At 42.5% G+C, this 23,169-nt stretch overlaps 1 protein-coding gene across 1 annotated transcript in view; it reads left to right on the plus strand.

Annotated features, from left to right (window-relative positions):
- LOC124622625 (insulin-like growth factor II) overlaps window positions 1-23,169 on the plus strand; it is a 141,952-nt gene that overhangs the window by 29,162 nt on the left and 89,621 nt on the right. The window contains exon 2 of the mRNA XM_047148393.1: window positions 3,980-4,207. The gene's annotated coding sequence lies outside the window, so the exon portion shown is untranslated. The remainder of the gene's footprint in view (window positions 1-3,979; window positions 4,208-23,169) is intronic.

Genomic DNA, 23,169 nt, shown 5'->3' on the forward strand with positions numbered 1-23,169 from the left:
TTCGCCTGTCTCATACATCTTGCTCACCAGATGGTAGAGATTTGTCATGAATGGCTCTCCCAAGGCCATCAGTAGTTCTAATGGAATGTTGTCTACTCCCGGGGCCTTGTTTCGACTTAGGTCTTTCAGTGCTCTGTCAAACTCTTCACGCAGTATCTTATCTCCCATTTCACCTTCATGTACATCCTCTTCCATTTCCATAATATTGTCCTCAAGTACATCGCCCTTGTATAGACGCTCTATATACTCCTTCCACCTTTCTGCCTTCCCTTCTTTGCTTAGAACTGGGTTGCCATCTGAGCTCTTGACATTCATACAAGTGGTTCTCTTCTCTCCAAAGGTCTCTTTAATTTTCCTGTAGGCAGTATCTATCTTACCCCTAGTGAGACAAGCCTCTACATCCTTACATTTGTCCTCTAGCCATCCCTGCTTAGCCATTCTGCACTTCCTGTCGATCTCATTTTTGAGACGTTTGTATTCCTTTTTGCCTGCTTCATTTACTGCATTGTTATATTTTCTCCTTTCATCATTTAAATTCAATATTTCTTCTGTTACCCAAGGATTTCTACTAGCCCTCGTCTTTTTACCTACTTGATCCTCTGCTGCCTTCACTACTTCATCCCTCAGAGATAACATATTTAAAGGAATAAAATTGCAAGACCTCAGATTAACGTAAGCGCGAAATAAGCCATTGTAAATGTCACGTGCTGGTACATTAGTAACTAGTGTAAATCACTGAATGTTGAATTCAAGTATGGAGACGTGCATGCATTGTTATGTATGGATGCCGAACGTCAGTTAGCGAGGTGGAGTTCCGTGCGTTTTGCACTTGGTCGGTCAGTAGAGGGCCGGTTAATGCTGCTCATGGGAGGCGCTGGAGTTGTCGTCCGGTGGCGTCCCACGTGTGTTCGACTGGAGGCAGGTCTGGTGACCGGGCGGGCTAAGGCAACATATGGACCCCTGTAGAGCATAGTGAGTTGCAACGGCAGTGCCGGCCGATGTGGCCGAGCGGTTCTAGGCGCTTCAGACCGGAACTGCACTGCTGCTACGGTCCCAGGTTCGAATCCTGCCTCGGGCATGGATGTGTCTGGTGTCCTTAGGTTAGTTAGGTTTAAGTAGTTCTAAGTTCTAGGCGACCGATGACCTCAGATGTTAAGTCCCATAGTACTCAGAGCCATTTGAATCACTTTTTTGCGACGGCAGTATGTGGACGCGCGTTATTCTGTTAGAAAACACCCCCAGAAATGCTGGTTATGAATGGTAGCTCAACAGGTCGAATCAGCGGGCTGACGTACAGGTTTGCAGTGAGGGTGTGTGGAATAACCATTGCAGTGCTCCTGCTGTCATCAAATCCCAGGCAATAACTCCAGTGTGTTCAGCACGCAGGCAGGTTGGACGTAGGCCTCCAACTGGTCTCCTTCTAATCAACACACGGCCATCACTGGCACCGAGGCGGGCTCGGTGCTGTCCTCGCACTAACCGATTTGTAACAGTTCGTTGTGCCACTGCGGTGCCAACTGCTGCTCAGATTGCTGCTGCAGATGCAGTATACGATGCGCCACAGCCATACGCCGAACACTATGGTCTTTCCCATCGGCAGTGCCAAGCGGCCGGTTTTCTTGCGACCGCACATTCTCATGACCACTACTGCCCGCAGTCATATACACTAGCTACATTCCTGCCAAGTCTTTCTGCAATAGCGCGGAAGGAACATCCAGCTTCTCGTAGCCCATTACACGACCTAGTTCAAACTCAATGAAGTACCGATAATGGCGTCTTTGTAGGCTTAAAGGCATTCTTGACTAACATCAACTCAGGTCGTTCAATCTCAAAGGTAACTAATGATCACGACCGTTACAGTATGTATTTAAATCAAACCTGATTTGCATCTTCGTAGTGGCGCTACGCGACTGGCGCGAAATTTGAACAGACGTCGTCTTTCAGGAGTAGAAACATGCCTACAAATTTATGTATGTCGCACAACTTCATTTTGGAGGGATTTTCTTACATCAGTGTATATCAGTGATGTGCTAGTAAACAAAACTAAAAAATAGGTCCCTTTGCAGACAACACAAAAGGCTATTGTGAAAGACGTGGATCGTACTATAAATTATGTAGGGAAGAGAGTAGCCGATAACTTTAGCACCTGACTTCCAGAGACAGATTATTGTTTAATTGCAACAAAACGAAATACATACAGTTTCTGATGCGGAAATCGTGTAAGAGCGAAATTTTACTGTCCCGAGGGCCGGCCGCGGTGGTCTCGCGGTTCTAGGCGCTCAGTTCGGAACCGCGCGACTCTACGGTCGCAGGTTCGAATCCTGCCTCGGGCATGGATGTGTGTGGTGTCCTTAGGTTAGTTAGGTTTAAGTAGTTCTAAGTTCTGGGGCACTGATGACCACAGCAGTTGAGTCCCATAGTGCTCAGAACCATTTGAACCATTTTTGAACTGTCCCGAGGTGGTCAGTCAGTGAAGTAGACCATTGTAATTCTTAGGACCGAGGCTGCATTGAACGCTTTCTTGGAAGTATCCAGAAGTAGGGCCTACTCGTAGAGAAACCGAATGCTGCCATCTTCGATATAAGAATGATCTCCAGTGTCTCTTAGAATAACGCTGACACTCAAACTTTGATTATTTTCACTCTATTAAATCGTATACTATTATATTTTATGGCAGCTCTTTGTACGTACCAGGTACATCCTTAGTCCAGAGACGAGCGGTGTGATTGATCTGCGGTTTCAGTTTGCGAACTTTGTGCAGGTCGTTCTTCAAGTGTGTGGGAATTCTAATTCTGCCATTCCTGCACTTATATTGCGACATGGAATTTGTTGTTGACAATACTGGCTCAGTCAGAGAGTGAGAGAGAGAGAGAGAGAGAGAGAGAGAGAGAGAGTCAAATCTTATGGGACTTAACTGCTAAGGTCATCAGTCCCTAAGCTTACACACTACTTAACCTAAATTATCCTAAGGACAAACACACACACCCATGCCAGAGGGAGGGCTCGAACCTCCGCCAGGACGAGCCGCACAGTCCATGACTGCAGCGCCCAAGACCGCTCGGCTAATCCCGCCCTGCGTCTCAGCCAGAATAAACTGCAAAATTCATTCCATTAACACAAGAGTGTAAAACGAAACACTCTTGGATAACATTTCCTTAAGCTTAGTACAGAAAGCTGTGCAGTGTTCAGCGGGTTTCATTTTCAGTACACTTCCAGCAGACCTGAAAAAATTGAACGATAAATCCCAAGTATTTAGCCGGCCGCGGTGGTCTAGCGGTTCAGGCGCTCAGTCCGGAACCGCGGGACTGCTACGGTCGCAGGTTCGAATCCTGCCTCGGGCATGGACGTGTGTGCTGTCCTTAGATTAGTTAGGTTTAAGTAGTTCTAAGTTCTAGGGGACTGATGACCACAGATGTTAAGTCCCATAGTGCTCAGAGCCATTTGAATTTGAACCCAAGTATTCATATCCAAGTTGAAAGTTGTCCTTGTGGCACGTTCCTTCTATTCATTAGACGTGTTCCACATAGTAGTTAAGAACATTTCTGTGTAATGTGTTATTTATTGTTAAACTCTCGCACAGTTTTTTAGTATATTATTAGATATTTAGTTCTCGTCTTTATAAATTTTCTTATAAATAAATAAACTGTGTCACTCCTGTTCAAATAGCTCTGAGCACTATGGGACTTAACATCGGAGGTCACCAGTCCCCTAGAACTTAGAACTACTTAAACCTAACAAACCTAAGGGCACCACACACATCCATGCCCGCGGCAGGATTCGAACCTGCGACCGCAGCGGTCGCGCGGTCCCAGACTGAAGCGCCTAGAACCGCTCGGTCACACCGGCCGGCGTCACTCCTGTCTCCTCTGCTCCAACAACAATACTCATGCTAACAAAAACGATAGAGTATACTGTAAGGTTGTTGCTCAGCCGTTGCAAAAAGTGTGAACTATCTGACTCGCATTTTTTTCTGTGGCAGAAGAGCACGGCGTGCAGATGTAACGTACACGTGACGAAGCCGGGATTTGAACCGCAGACGCCGTCAGTTGTGCCCCTCGGCGGCCATCGCCTCACCTCGTGGTGTACCAGCAGCCCTGCCAGACATCGGTCGACAGATCAACAGGACGAAGGCGACGCTAGGCCAATCACCGCACACCTCAAGTGTACGCTCCATCTCGACTTCGAAGATTTTCGTCTGCAGCCACCAGTAAGTTCTTTATTGGGGGTGACTTATCTTCAGCTTATGTTTTCTTTCCACACTCGTAATTTCAAAGTTAATAATCGAACATTATTACTATTTCATTTTCTCTGTCCAGTGCGTGGAGATTATAAATGAACACGCCATTTCGACAGACGAGAAATAAATACAATTTTGAGTTTGTCACTTTGTTTGCCAAAATGAAGTTAAATTTTCCGTGAAAATGTTATGATATTGTATACGAAGTGCCCATTGGTGTCACCATTATTTTAATTGTGTGTGTGTGTGTGTGTGTGTGTGTGTGTGTGTGTGTGTGTGTGTGTGTGTGTGTGGAGGGAAGGAGTGGGGGCAGGGAGTGAATCTATTCACTCATTTCGTGTGATGCGAATTAGATATACATCTTTCGTATGGTGTGGAAATGCGTGTATCTAGTCAGTGTTAAGGTATTTCACAAAGACAAGCAATTCATCAATATTAAGTCGTAAATATGGGCCTAATTTTATAGGTCCTGCTTTCTGAAAGCAATTTAAAAATGGTTCAAATGGCTGGCTAATGGTTCAAATGGCTCTGAGCACTATGGGACTTAACATCTGTGGTCATCAGTTCCCTAGAACTTAGAACTACTTAAACCTAACTAACCTAAGGACACCACGCACATCCATGCCCGAGGCAGGATTCGAACCTGCGACCGTAGCAGTCGCGCGGTTCCGGACTGAGCGCCTAGAACCGCTAGGCCACCGCGGCCGGCATTCAAATGGCTCTGAGCACTACGGGACTTCACTTCTGAGGTCATCAGTCCCCTAGACTTAGAACTACTTAAACCTAACTAACCTAAGGACACCACATACATCCATGCCCAAGGCAGGATTCGAACCTGCGACCATAGCGGTCGCGCAGTTCCAGAGTGTAGCGCCTAGAACCGCTCGGCCACCCCGGCCGGCTGAAACCAATTTAGTTCTTTTAATTTTGAAGATGACAGCAATAGCCGGCAAGACATTAGTTCTACTTTGTTTCAAGACTTCCAGTTTACTGTAGATTGCAATATAGTCGGCCATAGACAATCCTCTTATTGTTATTATTATTATTATTTCCGATTATTCCCATTTAAGAGAGCGTTTGAACTTGAATTCCTTTATGATGATTGTTTATGTTTTTTCTGAGCCCAAATTTTCTTCATGTGTTCACTGTGTTGTTTCTTTCGCTCCGCTGTCCATTTGCATCCTGGTCTCTTCTGTGTTGTGGTGTCAAATTTATGTTTTTTGATGATGTTCTTGAATTCAGTTCTATTTTCTGCATCGTTTACTGTTATGTGTGCTTGTCTGAGGTCCTCTTCAACTTCTTTTATCCATTTTGTTTTTCCCCTGCCTGAGTTGATGACTTTAAGAATTCGCTTTGAAATTCTGTTTTCATTCATCCTGTGGATATGTCCGTAGAACTGCATTCTTCTTTTCCTTATTGTATCCGTAATCTTGTCTGTGTATTTATATAATTCTGATGTTGGTCTCTTCCTCCAGATTCCTTGCTCTTGTATCGGGCCAAAAATTTCCCTGAGAATTTTCCTTTCTTGTTTCTCTATTTCTTTGATTTTAGTTTGCCCACCTATTTGTGTTGTTTCAGATGCATACAGTGCCTCCGGAAGTACGACAGTGTTGTAGTGCCTCAATTTTGCGTTAATGGATATGAACTTTTTGTATTATTACTATTGTTATTATTATTATTAATACTATTATTATTATTTTACAAACACTGTACATTGCATCTTAGTGAAAAAAGAAGAACCTGGTTTCTTTCAATAATAAGAAAGCATTTACTTTGTTTACTTTTTTCGACTCCAATAAATGTTACAAACAATATCCGAATGTAGTTTCTCTTCAGACAGTGCGGGAAAAATTTTCTTTCATGGTATCCATAAGATCAAATTTTCCAGTCTTGTCTTGATAGAAATTAAGGAAGAGTAGATCAGTGAGCCTCGACCATGTCATTGTTGATCTGAGGCAAGTTTTCAGTAGGGACTGTCCGAGTTTTGATGGCCACCGTGCGTCACTGTTGAATGGGCCGCACGTGGTCCATGCCTACGGGGCAGCGCGAAGACACTGCTTCTGCACCACCTGCCCATCTGCGAATGTGTATGGGCTTAGAATGGAGGATAGCGGAGAATAAAAGAGTAAGCCCTACGAAACAACGAGGATTTTTTCATTAAGCTTGCCTTCCCGCCGTCAAACTCCGGCGCGCTAGGCGGCCGTTTTGTAGTTCCTCTTCACCGGCCTGTCGGCACCATCAGTATCACTCACACACTGTTCAGATGTTTACACGAAAATGGTATCCAGGATTGGTTTTGTACTATGAAGGAACTTGTTCCTCATTAGCACTTTACGTTGTGGAAAGATAAGAGGCGTGGACTGGAAAATGGCGAAGGGACATAGGCGGATTTTAGGACAAAACAAAGTGTAGCTGGAATTGTTGTTGTTGTTGTGGTCTTCAGTCCTGAGACTGGTTTGATGCAGCTCTCCATGCTACTCTATCCTGTGCAAGCTTCTTCATTTCCCAGTACCTACTGCAACCTACATCCTTCTGAATCTGCTTAGTGTATTCATTTCTTGGTCTCCCACTACGATTTTTACCCTCCACGCTGCCCTCCAATGCTAAATTTGTGATCCCTTGATGCCTCAAAACATTTCCTACCAACCGATCCCTTCTTCTGGTCAAGTTGTGCCACAAACTTCTCTTCTCCCCAATCCTATTCAATACCTCCTCATTAGTTACGTGATCTACCCACCTTATCTTCAGCATTCTTCTGTAGCACCACATTTCGAAAGCTTCTATTCTCTTCTTGTCCAAACTAGTTGTCGTCCATGTTTCACTTCCATACATGGCTACACTCCATACAAATATTTTCAGAAACGACTTCCTGACACTTAAATCTACACTCGATGTTAACAAATTTCTCTTCTTCAGAAACGATTTCCTTGCCATTGCCAGTCTACATTTTATATCCTCTCTACTTCGACCATCATCAGTTATTTTACTCCCTTAGTAGCAAAATTCCTTTACTACTTTAAGTGTCTCATTTCCTAATCTAATTCCCTCAGCATCACCCGATTTAATTTGACTACATTCCATTATCCTTGTTTTGCTTTTGTTGATGTTCATCTTATATCCTCCTTTCAAGACACTGTCCATTCCGTTCAACTGCTCTTCCAAGTCCTTTGCTGTCTCTGACAGAATTACAATGTCATCTGCGAACCTCAAAGTTTTTACTTCTTCTCCATGAATTTTAATACCTACTCCGAATTTTTCTTTTGTTTCCTTTACTGCTTGCTCAATATACAGATTGAATAACATCGGGGACAGGCTACAACCCTGTCTCACTCCTTTCCCAACCACTGCTTCCCTTTCATGCCCCTCGACTCTTATAACTGCCATCTGGTTTCTGTACAAATTGTAAATAGCCTTTCGCTCCCTGTATTTTACCCCTGCCACCTTCAGAATTTGAAAGAGAGTATTCCAGTTAACATTGTCAAAAGCTTTCTCTAAGTCTACTAATGCTAGAAACGTAGGTTTGCCTTTTCTTAATCTTTCTTCTAAGATAAGTCGTAAGGTTCCAACATTTCTACGGAATCCAAACTGATCTTCCCCGAGGTCCGCTTCTATCAGTTTTTCCATTCGTCTGTAAAGAATTCGCGTTAGTATTTTGCAGCTGTGACTTATTAAACTAATAGTTCGGTAATTTTCACATCTGTCAACACCTGCTTTCTTTGGGATTGGAATTATTATATTCTTCTTGAAGTCTGAGGGTATTTCGCCTGTCTCATACATCTTGCAACAGATGGTAGAGTTTTGTCATGACTGGCTCTCCCAAGGCCATCAGTAGTTCTAATGGAATGTTGTCTATTCCCGGGGCCTTGTTTCGACTCAGGTCTTTCAGTGCTCTGTCAAACTCTTCACGCAGTATCTTATCTCCCATTTCGTCTTCATCTACATCCTCTTCCATTTCCATAATATTGTCCTCAAGTACATCGCCCTTGTATAAACCCTCTATATACTCCTTCCACCTTTCTGCCTTCCTTTCTTTGCTTGGAACTGGGTTGCCATCTGAGCTCTTGATATTTATACAAGTGGTTCTCTTCTCTCCAAAGGTCTCTTTAATTTTCCTGTAGGCAGTATCTATCTTATTCCTAGTGAGACAAGCCTCTACATCCTTACGTTTGTCCTCTAGCCATCCCTGCTTAGCCATTTTGCACTTCCTGTCGATCTCATTTTTGAGACGTTTGTATTCCTTTTTGCCTGCTTCATTTACTGCATTTTTATATTTTCTCCTTTCATCAATTAAATTCAATATTTCTTCTGTTACCCAAGGATTTCTATTAGCCCTCGTCTTTTTACCTATTTGATCGTCTGCTGCCTTCACTACTTCATTCCTCAGAGCTACCCATTCTTTTTCTACTGTATTTCTTTCCCCCATTCATGTCAATTGTTCCCTTATGCTCTCCCTGAAACTCTCTACAACCTCTGGTTCTTTCAGTTTATCCAGGTCCCATCTCCTTAAATTCCCACCTTTTTGCAGTTTCTTCAGTTTCAATCCGCAGTTCATAACCAATAGATTGTGGTCAGAATCCACATCTGCCCCTGGAACTGTCTTACAATTTAAAACCTGGTTCCTAAATCTCTGTCTTACCATTATATAATCTATCTGATACCTTTTAGTATCTCCAGGATTCTTCCAGGTATACAACCTTCTTTTATGATTCCTGAACCAAGTGTTAGCTATGATTAAGTTATGCTCTGTGCAAAATCCTACAAGGCGGCTTCCTCTTTCATTTCTTCCCCCCAATCCATATTCACCTACTATGTTTCCTTCTCTCTCTTTTCCTACTGACGAATTCCAGTCACCCATGACTATTAAATTTTCGCCTCCCTTCACTACCTGAATAATTTCTTTTATCTCGTCATACATTTCATCTATTTCTTCATCATCTGCAGAGCTAGTTGGCATATAAACTTGTACTACTGTAGTAGGCATTGGCTTTGTGTCTATCTTGGCCACAATAATGCGTTCACTATGCTGTTTGTAGTAGCTTACCCGTACTCCTATTTTTTTATTCATTATTAAACCTACTCCTGCATTACTCCTATGTGACTTTGTATTTATAACCCTGTATTCGCCTGACCAAAAGTCTTGTTCCTCCTGCCACCGAACTTCACTAATTCCCACTATATCTAACTATAACCTATCCATTTCCCTTTTTAAATTTTCTAACCTACGTGCCCGATTAAGGGATCTGACATTCCACGCTCCGGTCTGTAGAACGCCAGTTTTCTTTCTCCTGATAACGACATCCTCTTGAGTAGTCCCCGCCCGGAGATCCGAATGGGGGTCTATTTTACCTCCGGAATATTTTACCCAAGAGGACGCCATCATCATTTAATCATACAGTAAAGCTGCATGTCCTCGTGAAAAATTACGGCTGTAGTTTCCCCTTGCTTTCAGCCGTTCGCAGTACCAGCACAGCAACGCCGTTTTGGTTAATGTTACAAGGCCAGATCAGTCAATCATCCAGACTGTTGCCCCTGTAACTACTGAAAAGGCTGCTGCCCCTCTTCAGGAACCACACGTTTGTCTGGCCTCTCAACAGATACCCCTCCGTTGTGGTTGCACCTACGGTACGGCCATCTGTATCGCTGAGGCACGCAAGCCTCCCCACCAACGGCAAGGTCCATGGTTCATAGGGGGGTAGCTGGAATTATAAGCCATTAATTATAAGGTATTTAACATTGTACATTTAACATTGTCTGACAGATGAAGGTTTAAGGATACGCTAGTTTGTATCAGTCATAAGCAAATGTTTGTATCGATCCAAGTACTAATCGTATATTTTCTGACGTGCAACGTAGTTATTTTTCTGACTCTGCCTCTCGCTCATGTACATCTCTAAGTGGGTATTTTTTTTGGGGGGGGGGGATGGAGGAGGGGAAACTGTATCTCGCACCGCCACCCAGCCCCTCTTCCTTCTGAGGCTTCAAATGGGTCAGAAATGGCTCAGATGGCTCTGAGCACTATGGGAATTAACTGCTGTGGTCATCAGTCCCCTAGAACTTACGAGGGAACCTCCCCATCGCACCCCCCCTCAGATTTAGTTATAAGTTGGCACAGTGGATAGGCCTTGAGAAACTGAACACAGATCAATTGAGAAAACAGGAAGAAATTGTGTGGAGCTATGAAAAAAATAAGCAAAATATACAAACTGAGTAGTCCATGCGCAAGATAGGCAACATCAAGGATAGTGTGAGGTTAGGAGCGCCGTGGTACCGTAGTTAGTGTGAGCAGCTGCAGAACAAGAGGTCCTTGGTTCAGGTATTCCGTCGATTGAAAAGTTTACTTTCTTTATTTTCGCAAAGTTATGATCTGTCCGTTCGTTCATTGACGTCTCTGTTCACTGTAATAAGATTAGTGTCTATGTTTTGCAACTGCACCGCAAAACCGTGCGATTAGTAGACGAAAGGACGTGCCTCTCCAGTGGGAACCGAAAACATTTGGTCGCAAGGTCATAGGTCAACCGATTCCTCCACAGGAAAACACGTCTGATATATTCTATACGACACTGGTGACGGCATGTGCGTCACATGACAGGAATATGTTGTCGACCCACCAAACTTGTACACTTGGCGAATGTGTAAAAACATTCTTCTACCTTACCCGATTTGGGTTTTCTTGTGGATGTGATAATCACTCCCAAAAAAGTGATGAAAACGTAAGAGTTTGTCACATAAACTGCAACAAATGAATGCAACAGTGTCACAGTCGCACAGTTTTCCCTGTGCTCTGTCAAAACATATGTTTTTAACGTTTTCAAATTTTTCCGTGTGTAGACCGTCAAATCCTGCATATGTCCAAGCAAATCTGAACATGTCCTGGAATTTTGGAGGGCGAAGTTGATTACGTGTGAGTGCCTGAACTTTGATAAATGTCTGAAAATAAAAAAATTAAACTTTTCACTCGAGGGAAGACTTGACCTCCGGACCTCTTGTTCCGCAGCTGCTCACGCTAACCAGGGGACCACGGCGCTCCTGAGCTCACACTATCCTTTATGTTGCCTATCTTGCACGTGGACTACTCAGTTTGTATATTTTGCTTACTTTTTTCATAGTTCCACACAACTTCTTCCTTTTCTCTTGATTGATCTGTGTTCAGTGTTTCAAGGCCTATCCATTGTGCCAACTTATGACTAAATCTGAGGAGGGTGCGATGGGAAGGTTCCCTTGTTAGAACTACTTAAACCTAACTCACCTAAGGACCACACACATCCATGCCCGAGGCAGGATCCGAACCTGCGACCGTAGCGGTCGCGCGGTTCCAGACTGTAGCGCCTAGAACCGCTCGGCCACTCCGGCCGGCGCTTCAAATGGGGAGGGGCGAGTTTTCCGCCGTGACCCGCTCCCCTCTCAAGGTTGACACGCTGTTTGAACCTCCAAAAAATGTTTCACTCATCTCTGTACCAAATTTCATATTTTTGTAATGGATAGGATTCATCCTGAGAGCGCTGTTAATGAGCTGGAGACGAAGGGCTCTAATATTATGATAATAATACTGCTGTTTTTACTGTTTCGTCGTGGAATGGTCGAGAAAAAAAGATGGGTGACAGTGGGAGGCTAGTGTTCAGAACGCGGCAGAGCAGGGAAAGGCCCATGTCGTGCTGTGTGTGGCGGCGCCTGCCACGGGCCATCACGTATTATGTGGCGCCTGCAGGTAACCAGAAGCCATCTCGCCTTACACCACGTGGCGAACGTCCCACGCAGCTCATTCTACACCCACCCTGTACGCCTCCTACCGTGAAAGCATCCTACCTGTCAAAGCAGTCCTCATAAAAGCACAAAGGAACGGAAATTAACCTCTCTTCACTCCTCCATTACTCACTGAGACTCCAAACTCCATTTCACGTTTCATACTGAATGATGTTTTATCTGCTGGCCTCCTCTCTTGTTGACTGGGGCTAATGCACAAGTGTCATACACTGCGTACAATTGAAACGATGCTGGCAGTTTCACAGCCCCTTGCAGCTGCTTCCATGCCAAAATACACTAACGAGCAGTCGAAGCGGACACACCTACCGAATATTGTGAAGGTAAAGCTTGAATTCCATGAGCCACCCAAAACAGTGGGAAGTCATCGTGATCTATATCCTATCAGAGGCGGTCCACAACTCAAGGAGACTGCACGTAACTAGGTCTGAAGCGCGCACGTTTCGCGAGATGGTGGCCCAGCTATGCTGAGTAGAATTGTCAGGTGATCTGGTTGCTACCAAGTAAGTGAGGTGTTCGTCGAGCCATTTGACACAAAAAGGGAGCGATCGGGAGGTGAATGGCCTTTTCTGAACGTACAGATTAGAGCGAACGGAAAGTCCTATGTTTACTTCATATACTGGCATAGAAAAAATGTGTATCTGAACCAGTCCCCACAAATTTCAGGAGGGTAGTTCAGTAAGTAATGCAACACATTTATTCCCCACTCTTTTGGCTACAGAACCCTATTTTTCAATAAGATCTCCGTTCAATACGACAGCCCTACGCCGCCTTACCGGTCGTCGTCGGAACCAACGTCTTGCTGCACCAATAACCCCCCCCCCCCCCCCACTCACCCCCCCCCCCATCACACAAGTGCTGCTTCCAGCGGAGTGTATCCTTCATTGGGCCAGACAGGCAGCGAATTAAGGTTCACTACAACCAGTTACCGAGAGAACACTGCGTCTGAGAGTGCACGCAATCAACGTCTAGAGTTCGTCACCTCAGAAGAGGCCATTGCTCACATAGGCACATAAAGATGACAGCAGCCAACTTCATCGCGCTGGAAGAATATGTGACTAATTTACTGAAGATTGCCCACCCTATTACGGCTTGATTGGCCTGCAAAATCGCCTGACATCTGTGGGACATGTCGGAACAGCGGGTAAAAGGCCAACAATTGCATCCCCGCCATTTGGTGAAACTGAATGACCAACTCCTCAGCGAATATCTTAACCTGGATGCAGCGTACCTGCACAACCTAGTGGACGCACTTCATAACCGAATCCAGACGGTTATCGAGTCCAGGCGTCGAATTACACGGCATTGAATGATGCTTGTAATGATTTCTCTAGTGGTGGCTAATTTTTTGTCCGATGAGCTTAACTTCAGTGACTCTACGAGGCTGATACGTAAGAGGCTGGAGGATAGCGGTAGATTATACCCTAAACTGGCCTTTGCAGTGGGTTTTCAAGAGATGTTCCTTACCTAATTATCTGACAACTAAGATTTTGTCTCATTTCTCGCATGTTCTCCCGCTAGTTAATGACTACAACTAAATTTTAAGTATACAACTATCTGATACACATATAAAGCAACTCACGGCTGAATTGATGAAGACAGCTATGGTCCCACACATTGTGATAGCACGCCTCACTATTTGCAGCATTTTATCTTGAATCGATTGCGGTGTAGTGGTTTGGAGACGATTGGAATGCTCAGGCGGTTCTGCGTCCATCACGGATGCTAATCGGGTGTAGAGCTGTCGGTCCCCGTTAGTAACTCAGGCGTGCAATACACGAAGGATGCGGCTACCCGCGTAGCAAGTACGTGTGACATAAACGTCGTAAAAAAAAAAAAAAAACTTTAGAACCCGTCTATGATGAATTACCCCCCGTAATCGTAGATATATGTCATGTTAATCTAAGAGAACTTTCGTTCTTGCAGACCAGAAAGAGAACATAATAACGTGTTATTAATAAACTGCAGGAGCATCCAGATGAGGTCCAAGAACTAATTTCCTCGTTAAAAGTAATAATACAGTATAAGGAATTGAAAGTTGCATATACAAGAATGTATCATAAATTCATGATTATTATTTCACGTCGTTCGATTCATTTTAAAGATGTTTTCTCTTCATACCCACAACTACCCTTATGCCAATGGCTACATTTGGTCCAAATATTGTCATCATTTAAAACTATAAAAGTGAGAAAGTTCCGTACGGGTGCTCTGCTTTGGCTTAGAGTTCAGCTTGATGCCTCTACTCTACTTGTCCCTGAGAAAAAGGCGTCTAAAGAAACAGAGAGACGGACAACAAAGTTTTATTGTGAGGGTATCGTTTTTATTCACTGAGGTACGAAACCCTAAAAGTAAATGTAAATTCAGAAATATATAATAAGTAAAAGCAGAATAGAGAAGCACGGAAGTAAATCGGACAATGTAACATTTGTGAGTGTTACAGTACTGAGTAAGGTTGATGAAAAATCTTGATGCCTTGTTGTGCCGTCTGTCTGTTAGAAAGAAGGAATAATTGATTTTTGGCGATGTTAATGAGAACATTCTTAAAGGAATCTGACAAGAGATGTGATCTAGAGATGTTGTTAGCTACATATATCAGTTATATATGTACCCATTCGAGTAGCTCAAGATAGTTGTACACTAAGAGATAGAGTATTCATACAACAGATCTATGTTAAACATGTCTACCATGTGGAAAATGGAATATCAGGTCATGATACACAGTTGGTCACATTACACAACTTACAGTAGCTGCATGTACAGTCCACAAACACGCCAAGGAAACAATGAAAGTGATAAAGGACAAAGAATGTGAGGTCTCGGTGATTTTAATTTGTTGCGATCAGCAGCGGTCTTAGCACACCCTTAACGTACGTGGAAATTATTGTCACATTTGAAGAACTTTTTCCCTCGAGGCAAGAACGACTTGGCGAGTTCTGCTTGCTAGGAAGTCCTTAATTCAGTCACAAAGCTCGTCTGATCATCTATTCGCATGTTTTGGTCAAATGTTTGAGCGAAGCGAAAACGAGACTAAAAATGTTTCAAATGGCTCTGAGCACTATGGGACTTAACATCTGAGGTCATCAGTCCCCTAGAACTTAGAAATACTTAAACCTAACTAACCTAAGGACATCACACACATCCATGCCCGAGGCAGGAGTCGAACCTGCGACCGTATCGGTCGCACGGTTCCAGACTGAAGCGCCTAGAACCTCTCGGCCACTTCGGCCGGCAAAACGAGACTCCCTAGAGATAACAAAATGAATTTTTGGGTGAAGTGTCATAGCCAAACGAACAGTTGGTAATGGACAAATGGGTTATCAAATTGACCATCGTGAGGCCTAGTTTTGCAAAAAAGAACTTAATTGCTTGAAAGTATTGTGAGTGATTAAGGAAAACTTAATTAGTGATTTGAGGCAAAAGTTTTGTCCGAAATTTCATAGCCAAAAGAAGAGAGGGAAGTGAGCGAAGGGGGTATCAAGCAGACCAGCTGCTGAGTTGACATCACGAGGCTGAGTGCACCTCCCACTGAGGAAAAATCCCTGGTAGGACCGGGAATGCGAACCCAGATCTCCCGTATGAGGGGCTGTCGCGTTGACCATTTGCCTACGGAGGAGGAGGAAGCTAAACGTTTAACTTTAAATTCTTAATCGGCACATGACTTGCTGTATATCATTTCAAGCATCATTCAAAGGCGCGCAAATGTTTCTCTAATCTATTTTATTTCTTACTTTTAGAAGATTCATTTCACAAAGCATTTGAACGTATTTTTTCCACATTTGTTTCTATTTATTCACTAGATCACAGGAGGGTTCGACTTCATCTGCTAGAAACGTTTCGCGGGATGCAAATTTATGACCGAGCAGCAGTTTAGTCAAGGACTTATAGCGGCCTAACATGCATATTTAGTTCACTTTCCTCAATCACATGTCTAGTCAATGAAGAAACGTTGACAATGTGTGTTCATATCTGAAGATGCAGAAGAACAAGTGTTATTTCAAAAGGTGAGACGTTCTGCACTCGGGTGGAGGAGTGTGCATTGTTGCGGCGACGTACTGTGGGTGTCATCGACTCGTGGTAGTGGTCTTTAGAATGTTGGCGAGGAGAGCAGAAGAGAGAGGGAGGGGTGGGGGTGAGTAAGGTGAAGAGCAGCGTGAATGGCGGCCGGCTAGGGGAAGGCGCGCGCCGCTAGAGGAGCGCCGACTGCAGCCTAGTACACACCCCGTGGCAGCGAGCTTCACGCGTCCGTCGATTGTGCAGGTGAGTTATAACACGGCTCCTTACGAGCGTCACCACTACCATTCACGAGCTCAGGTTTACCACCGACTTCTTTTCATGTTTGCAACTGTTATCTCCAAGTCACCAAAGTGATTGATACTTTCTGCCGAACCACAAATTAAGCTTTCTGACACTTCCAGTCACTGGCGGGCTTTATGAAGAATAGTGTGTTCATTGCGCTAGCTGGTAATACTGTAAGTTTATCTACACAGAGGGAACGTCTGGCTCAACAGTATCTGTAGATCTTGGTCAGAAAACACGCCCGTGCAATTCTCTAAACAGATTTCTGCGAGATATTAGACTATTTTTTTTCTCAGCTGTCTGCCAGGTCATGATAAGTTCCCTTTGTAACATCACCACTATATCTTTTTCTGTATGGAATTTAACCCATCATTATCTCCCACTCTACAAAATATACGTTTTACTAAAAACTATGTATTCATAAATCGTTATCCAACTTAGACTCGTGTGACACCCGGCCGGAGTGGCCGAGCGGTTCTAGGCGCTACAGTCCGGAACTGCGCGCCCGCTACGGTCGCAGGTTCGAATCCTGCCTCGGGCACGGATGTGTGTGATGTCCTTAGGTTAGTTAGCTTTAAGTAGTTGTAGTTCTAGGGGACTGATGACCTCAGATGTTAAGTCCCATAGTGCTCAGAGCCATTTGAACCATTTTTGACACCCTTTGATTAAACGGAACCTATTTTGAACTGAACTGTAACTGATATGAATGCAGCTTGTCTTTAAATTAAATGCGCAACGGATGTAAAACAATTATGTGGCCCTCATCAAGATTTACACTTACCTCGCGTCTTGATAACAGCGTTGCAGATTTCGAGAAATCACAACAGAAAACAGCAGGCAGACAGTGGGTGAGCTAGATTTTTGTTTCTAAATACATATTCAGATTGTTGCATGTGGAAATGCGTGATGATAAACAGTGGGGTGGGGAGAGTAACTATTCCTTTGCAATGATGTTCCAAGACAATAATTTTAGAATGGATTTAGAATGGATATTAAAAAAAAAAGTAAAACTTTCCGTGATCCTCACACATAACATGCGTCTGAACAGTACTGTACTTAACAAAGTCAACAATGATTCAAAATGGGTACAACGTTAACAGAGAATTTCTATAAAAATCAGTTAGTGTGTTAATGCATGACTCAGGGAAGCGGGCTGCTCTTTCTCTCAGCTCTGAGCAAGTTAGCTATCTGACAATAATCATTCCGATAAATTAGGTGCGCTGTGCTGCAATCTTATCTCAAGCTTCATCTCTACAAAAACAAGCACATTATTCAAAATCTATATTCCTTTCAGCTTTCATTTTATACATCATATTCAGCATTGCTGTCCATTCTCCAAGTCCACACAGCACTATTAAATACATCTATCACCTACCACACTTAACTAAGAATGTATCAGACTGCGCAGAGGGAAAGACCGTGCCAGGACAAGACCAAAGATTGTTTAATAGTAACGAACTTGCTTTGTCTCTGACGTGTACGTCGATGACATACGAAAACCAAATGACATGACCACCTTACACCTTGATCCTCCCGCCAGATATAACGAGTGACCAAAAGCACTGTACTTCTTCGTATTTGCTCAGTTGCTGCTTCTGTTTCTCTTATGTTTCTATGCAATCTCTTACGAACTGCGATACCAGCAAATCGTAATCTGCCATTTCCTTTACCTACGTATGTGACTGTGTGATCGTTTCACTTCCACTCCACAATTCTCACTCTCGCGTGCTTACATTTCATTATTGCAAATAATAATATTGTGCCTGTTTCGTCGTGTATTCAGTAGGAATTTTCCCTCTAAAATGGAGAGTGCGTTGATTAGAAATTCTCTGGCAGATTGAAACTGTGTGCCCGACCAGGACTGTATAACGTGGGACCTTTGCCTTTCGTGGGGAAATGCCGAGTCGACTGAGCTATCCAAGCACGGCACACGACCCGCCCTCACGGATTTACTTCCGCCAGCACCTCTCCTCTTCTACCTTCCAAACTTCAGACAAGTTCTCCTATACCTTGTGTGACCGGCACTCCTGAAAGAAAGGGCTCTAGGGAGACACGGCTTAGACACACCTTGGAGATTGTTTCCAGAACTAATTGTCACTCTACATCGGAAAGTGCGCTGATTTGAAACTTTCCGACATATAATTTCTCCCTACAGATTGACTTATCCCAGCACGACTCACGATTCACCCTCACACATTTACTTCCGCCGGTTTTAACCTGCCAGGAAGCTCCTAAGTGTGTATTTGCCACCTGATACAGTTTCGTGTTTCTCAAAAACCAAATCTTTACATTTATTTACATTAATAACTGCCAGTCTTAGTACGAGGTTGATATTTTCCCGAAATCTGTTATCGCATAACACGTACTCATAGATAACAACATCATCTGTCAAAAACTATAAGATTTCAGTTAAAACTGTCAGTTGATTCATTAACAGGCTGTGGTAGTGGACACATTCTGGCAAAGCAGAAGAAGCAACATGTCATGCAACTAAATATTCGTAAAGGTTCAGTTTTGTATTAATTATTGGAAGAATACTGTACGGTGGCACTTAAGATATCTGCTACAGGAACTGTTCATAACATCCTCGATTCATAAAAACAATATTAAAAATGTTCTCTTGTTTCTACACTCGTATGATCTCATAGGATGATTAATCTTTCATACATCCACAAGTGAGGTTGAACCGTTTTTACAGGGTTCCATGGTACCTAGCCAAGCTTCCCTGCATTTAGAACGTATACTGCACAAACTATTTTTAAGTATCCCTACAGATGACGGACAAATTTTCAGGCAATGCCATGGGCCCTCCCTACCCACCTACTTGTTAGCGTAGGCACGTGAAGAACTCATCAACCGCACGATACTTCTTGTTGTCAGAAAGCATATTCTGTAGAAGGTATGGAACAGAGTTCGTAACATTGGTGTAAGACTGCCTGTGAACATACTTATGTACCAGACATCCCCTAAAAATTCCAGTCCATCCTCTATTCTTCACTAAAAAATGAAGCGTCCCCGAACGTACGTTATGACATATTTTGCATATTTCTTTTGTGGAAAACGGGCCTCAAAACTTTGTCTTGGTATTTTGTAGTACACTACAACATACCTTTGTGTCTGCAGGTGACACTTCCTGCAGCTACGTGCTGCCTGTCAAGAATCTGGATGGATAATCCGTACGATCATATTTTCCTTAGCAGCCGCGGTGTGGCGCTGAATTGAAAGCCTTGACTCTAGACACAGCGAATCCACTTGCTTCCTCTACACGTATCTTTTAGAGAATAATTTATGAAGACCGTAACGGTAGACGTCCTTCACAGATTTGGTGGCCCTAATATGTTCATGTATGGCGTATGCAATTTGAATGAAGATTGAAGACCAGTGTAATAGTATTATGTTGGTCAAGAAGCTCTCGGCAGGCCCAGACCTAACTTTCGGTCTTCTCTGCAGCACTGTGCTTCTCTATCACTGTTTTGTGTTAACGGCGAAGCAGGTAACATTAGCTGTCACATTTCTCACATTTTTTTGGAAATTGTTATAGAAAAGTAACCACAAAAATACCTATCGTGACGTGTCACGATTTTTGTCACGAATGTATAGTAGCAGTTAGTTTCATCTTGCATGGATCATTTATACGATAAGTGGTGATGATGTGAATGAGTCATTCTACATTCACATCACAAACTAATTTGAAAATAGAGCTCCATGCTGAACATTTATAAGTTTTTTTAACATACAGATATGGGTTGGTAATTCCTACTCACCACCTTTTACACATTACAACAACAGAAATTCTTCTACGGAATCGGATAAGTAATCAAGCAGATACTCATTCAGTTCGTTGTCAAATTTTACTTTTCTGTCTTTCAGATTTTTATATCACTGGATAAGCGATCAAACATTTTATTTGTAGCACTGTGCACCCATTTCTGACGTAAAGACAAACTTAAAGTGAAGTAATGAATGTCATTTTATCTTTGTAATTATGTACATCATTGTTCCTTTTGGACTGCAGTAGATTACTTGTGACAAACTTCATGAGGGAATGAATATTCTGAGAAGTAGTGACCAAAATGGTCAACTCCTTAACCATAAGGCAGATGATCGTAGGTGAGCACCACATACTATTCTTACCGCACATTTCTGAGCAATGAAGGCTTTATTTCTTAAAGATGAGTTACGCAAGAACATTGTTTCATATGACACTATCGAATCAAAATACGTAAAAGTATGTCGACTTACTGATTTATTTCTATGAAGATTTGCAAAGATTCTAAGTGCACGTGTGGCTGTAGTAAGTTGTTTCAGGAGTTCCAAAATGTGCTTTCTCCAGTTTAAATTTTCATCAACATGGACACCAAAAATTTCTGAAGTTATTTCCTCAAAATGTGTTACACTGATCACTAGTGTATTAACTCTATATAGGCAGAGCTGTTGTGTCTTTGTTAAACTGTGCGTGAGACCATTTACAGAGAAAGCAGTCAATGGCTCTTCTAAGAATATTGTTTACTATTCCTTCTGTTGCTGTATTTTTGCTTGGACTGATTGCAATACTAGTGTCATCCTCAAGAAGAGCTATTTCAGACGGAAGATCGTTTATGCATATCTTCCATACAGTCCTCACAATTTTCTTCTGTGTCATTCATCACTTGCTTGCTCTGGTCAAGGTTTTCTGTCCTACTGGTTACACTTGCAAATCTGAGTATAAATGTATCACTTCTCATTTCTGTAATTAACCTACTCGAGTTTCTTATTTTCAGAATTTAATTTTTTGCCTAGAATTTTATTCGTTGACCAATATGTCTGACCATGTACATCACTTCACCACTGTTAGATTAATTGGATTGCGGCTCTGTTATCGGTGCTTTTGCGACCTATAACTGAACCTTGCATACGTATTAGTGTTGGTGCAGCTATTGTTTTCAAAAATCCTTCCCGCATTCTTTTGCTTCGTTGTTGAAATACCGTTCCACTATGAAATTTTGTCATATGATGATACGGCTGGAGACCGTGGCTGTTATTTGAAAACAAATGTTGATGTGTTGAGACAGCAACCAGCCACACATTTGTTAAGGTCCTTTATTCAAAAGGTACCATTACCGGTTTCGAATGATTACAATTCATCGTCAGACGCCTTTCATGCTTTCATTAGAACATGTGGTGCGTTTTTTATTGATTACTTGTCCTAAAATATAAATAATACATAATTATAAGCGCGCCACACAGATGGTTGCGTTACAGATTTACATTGGGATGTGACTTAGGTGAAATGTCGGTCTGGAGTATTTGTTTTCGTAGTTTTCGTCTAAGAAATGATGTTCATAGTTTTCACCACATTCTTATCGTTGCACACAGAAATTTGTATCATTGAGCACTTTATATTTATCGCAGCATACATTTTCACCACATTATTATCATTGCGCATGTAAATTTGTATCACTGAGCACTTCGATTTGTCACAAAATACATTTCTAACATCCATCACATGTTTTGGTAGATACAAAGTGTTTACAAGTACATGAGTGTCAAAGATGCTATGAAACATCGTAACATTATAAAGATGTCCCATGTCTGGAAAAGGATCATATATTCACTTATGCAACTAAAACGCCAACTATCAAATTTCACTTTTACCACCGTTGGTTTTGCTGCAATTTCCAGATATGTATTGTTCTTGTTGTAATCCTCTGCCGCAAACTAGTGTGATTCAGCTGTCCAAGCAATTCTACTTCGTTCAAGTCTTGCTACTGCATCCTGCATCCATTTGAACTTCCTTACTGTATTCAAGCCTTGGTCTCCCTCTAAAATCTTTACCCAAGACACTTCCCTCCATTACCATTTTAAATTATTCCTTGATGCTGTAAGGTATGAATTGTCAATATACCCTTCTTTTAGGGACCGATGGCCACAGCAGTCTGGTCCCTTCAATCCCACAATCCAACCAGCCAACCTTCTTTTAATCGACTTGTGCCATAACTTTCGAAAATCAGCCGCTTTCATTGAACCTAGTGATTTTTGACCTTCCGGAAATCAGTGATCAAATTGTCTAAGGAGAGCACGCTCTGAAGGAAGAAAGTTGCATACATTCTGTATTTAGCTGAAACAAGATGATGTGAAAACTATAAATCTGTATCTTTTGTAAACATAAAGGAAGCTCAAAGTACTCTTTTTTATTGATCGTGTAGCGAATGAAGATTCACGCTTACAGTCGTCCCAATTAGATGCTGCAGCATCAACTATAACACTCATCATTATGTCTCTTTATGTATGGGACCAGATATGAATAAATTACCATCTTTGGATTTCGGTTTCAGCTCTGCACTCCAAGATATAAGGAATGAAAGAAGGAAATTAATTCTGTAATATTAAATTCAGATGGTAATTCCATAGACTGTATAACAAACATAAAACATACTATTATGGAATCGACTGTCACGTTAAGTGGAATGAACACACAAAGCTAAGGCATACTTGCAGGGAGAACACAAGCAGCAAGAATCCTGGCATCTGACTGTGATACACTGTGCCATGACACTATATGCATTCAACCCCTGGCTTTGGATCCATTTTTGTGGTTCCAATACAATGAAAATGGACACAGTTTGAAAGATACAGAACAGGTGCATAAGAATAATAATCAAAAATAGAAACTGGAGTTTCTGTAATGATCTGTTGAAACAACTGGCGATTCTAACTCCGCCGAGTGAGTTCAACTACCAATTTCTTACGCACGTTAACAAAAACATCATTAATTAGTAAACACACAGTAGCGTACATTTTCATGCAATAAGAGCCAGGTGTAACTTACATTTACCGACAAAACGTGAATAAAAAATAGAAACACTATTTTCAACCAGAGCATATAACTATAGGAT

This window comes from Schistocerca americana, chromosome 7 (genome assembly GCF_021461395.2).
Source record: "Schistocerca americana isolate TAMUIC-IGC-003095 chromosome 7, iqSchAmer2.1, whole genome shotgun sequence".
NCBI lineage: Eukaryota > Metazoa > Arthropoda > Insecta > Orthoptera > Acrididae > Schistocerca > Schistocerca americana.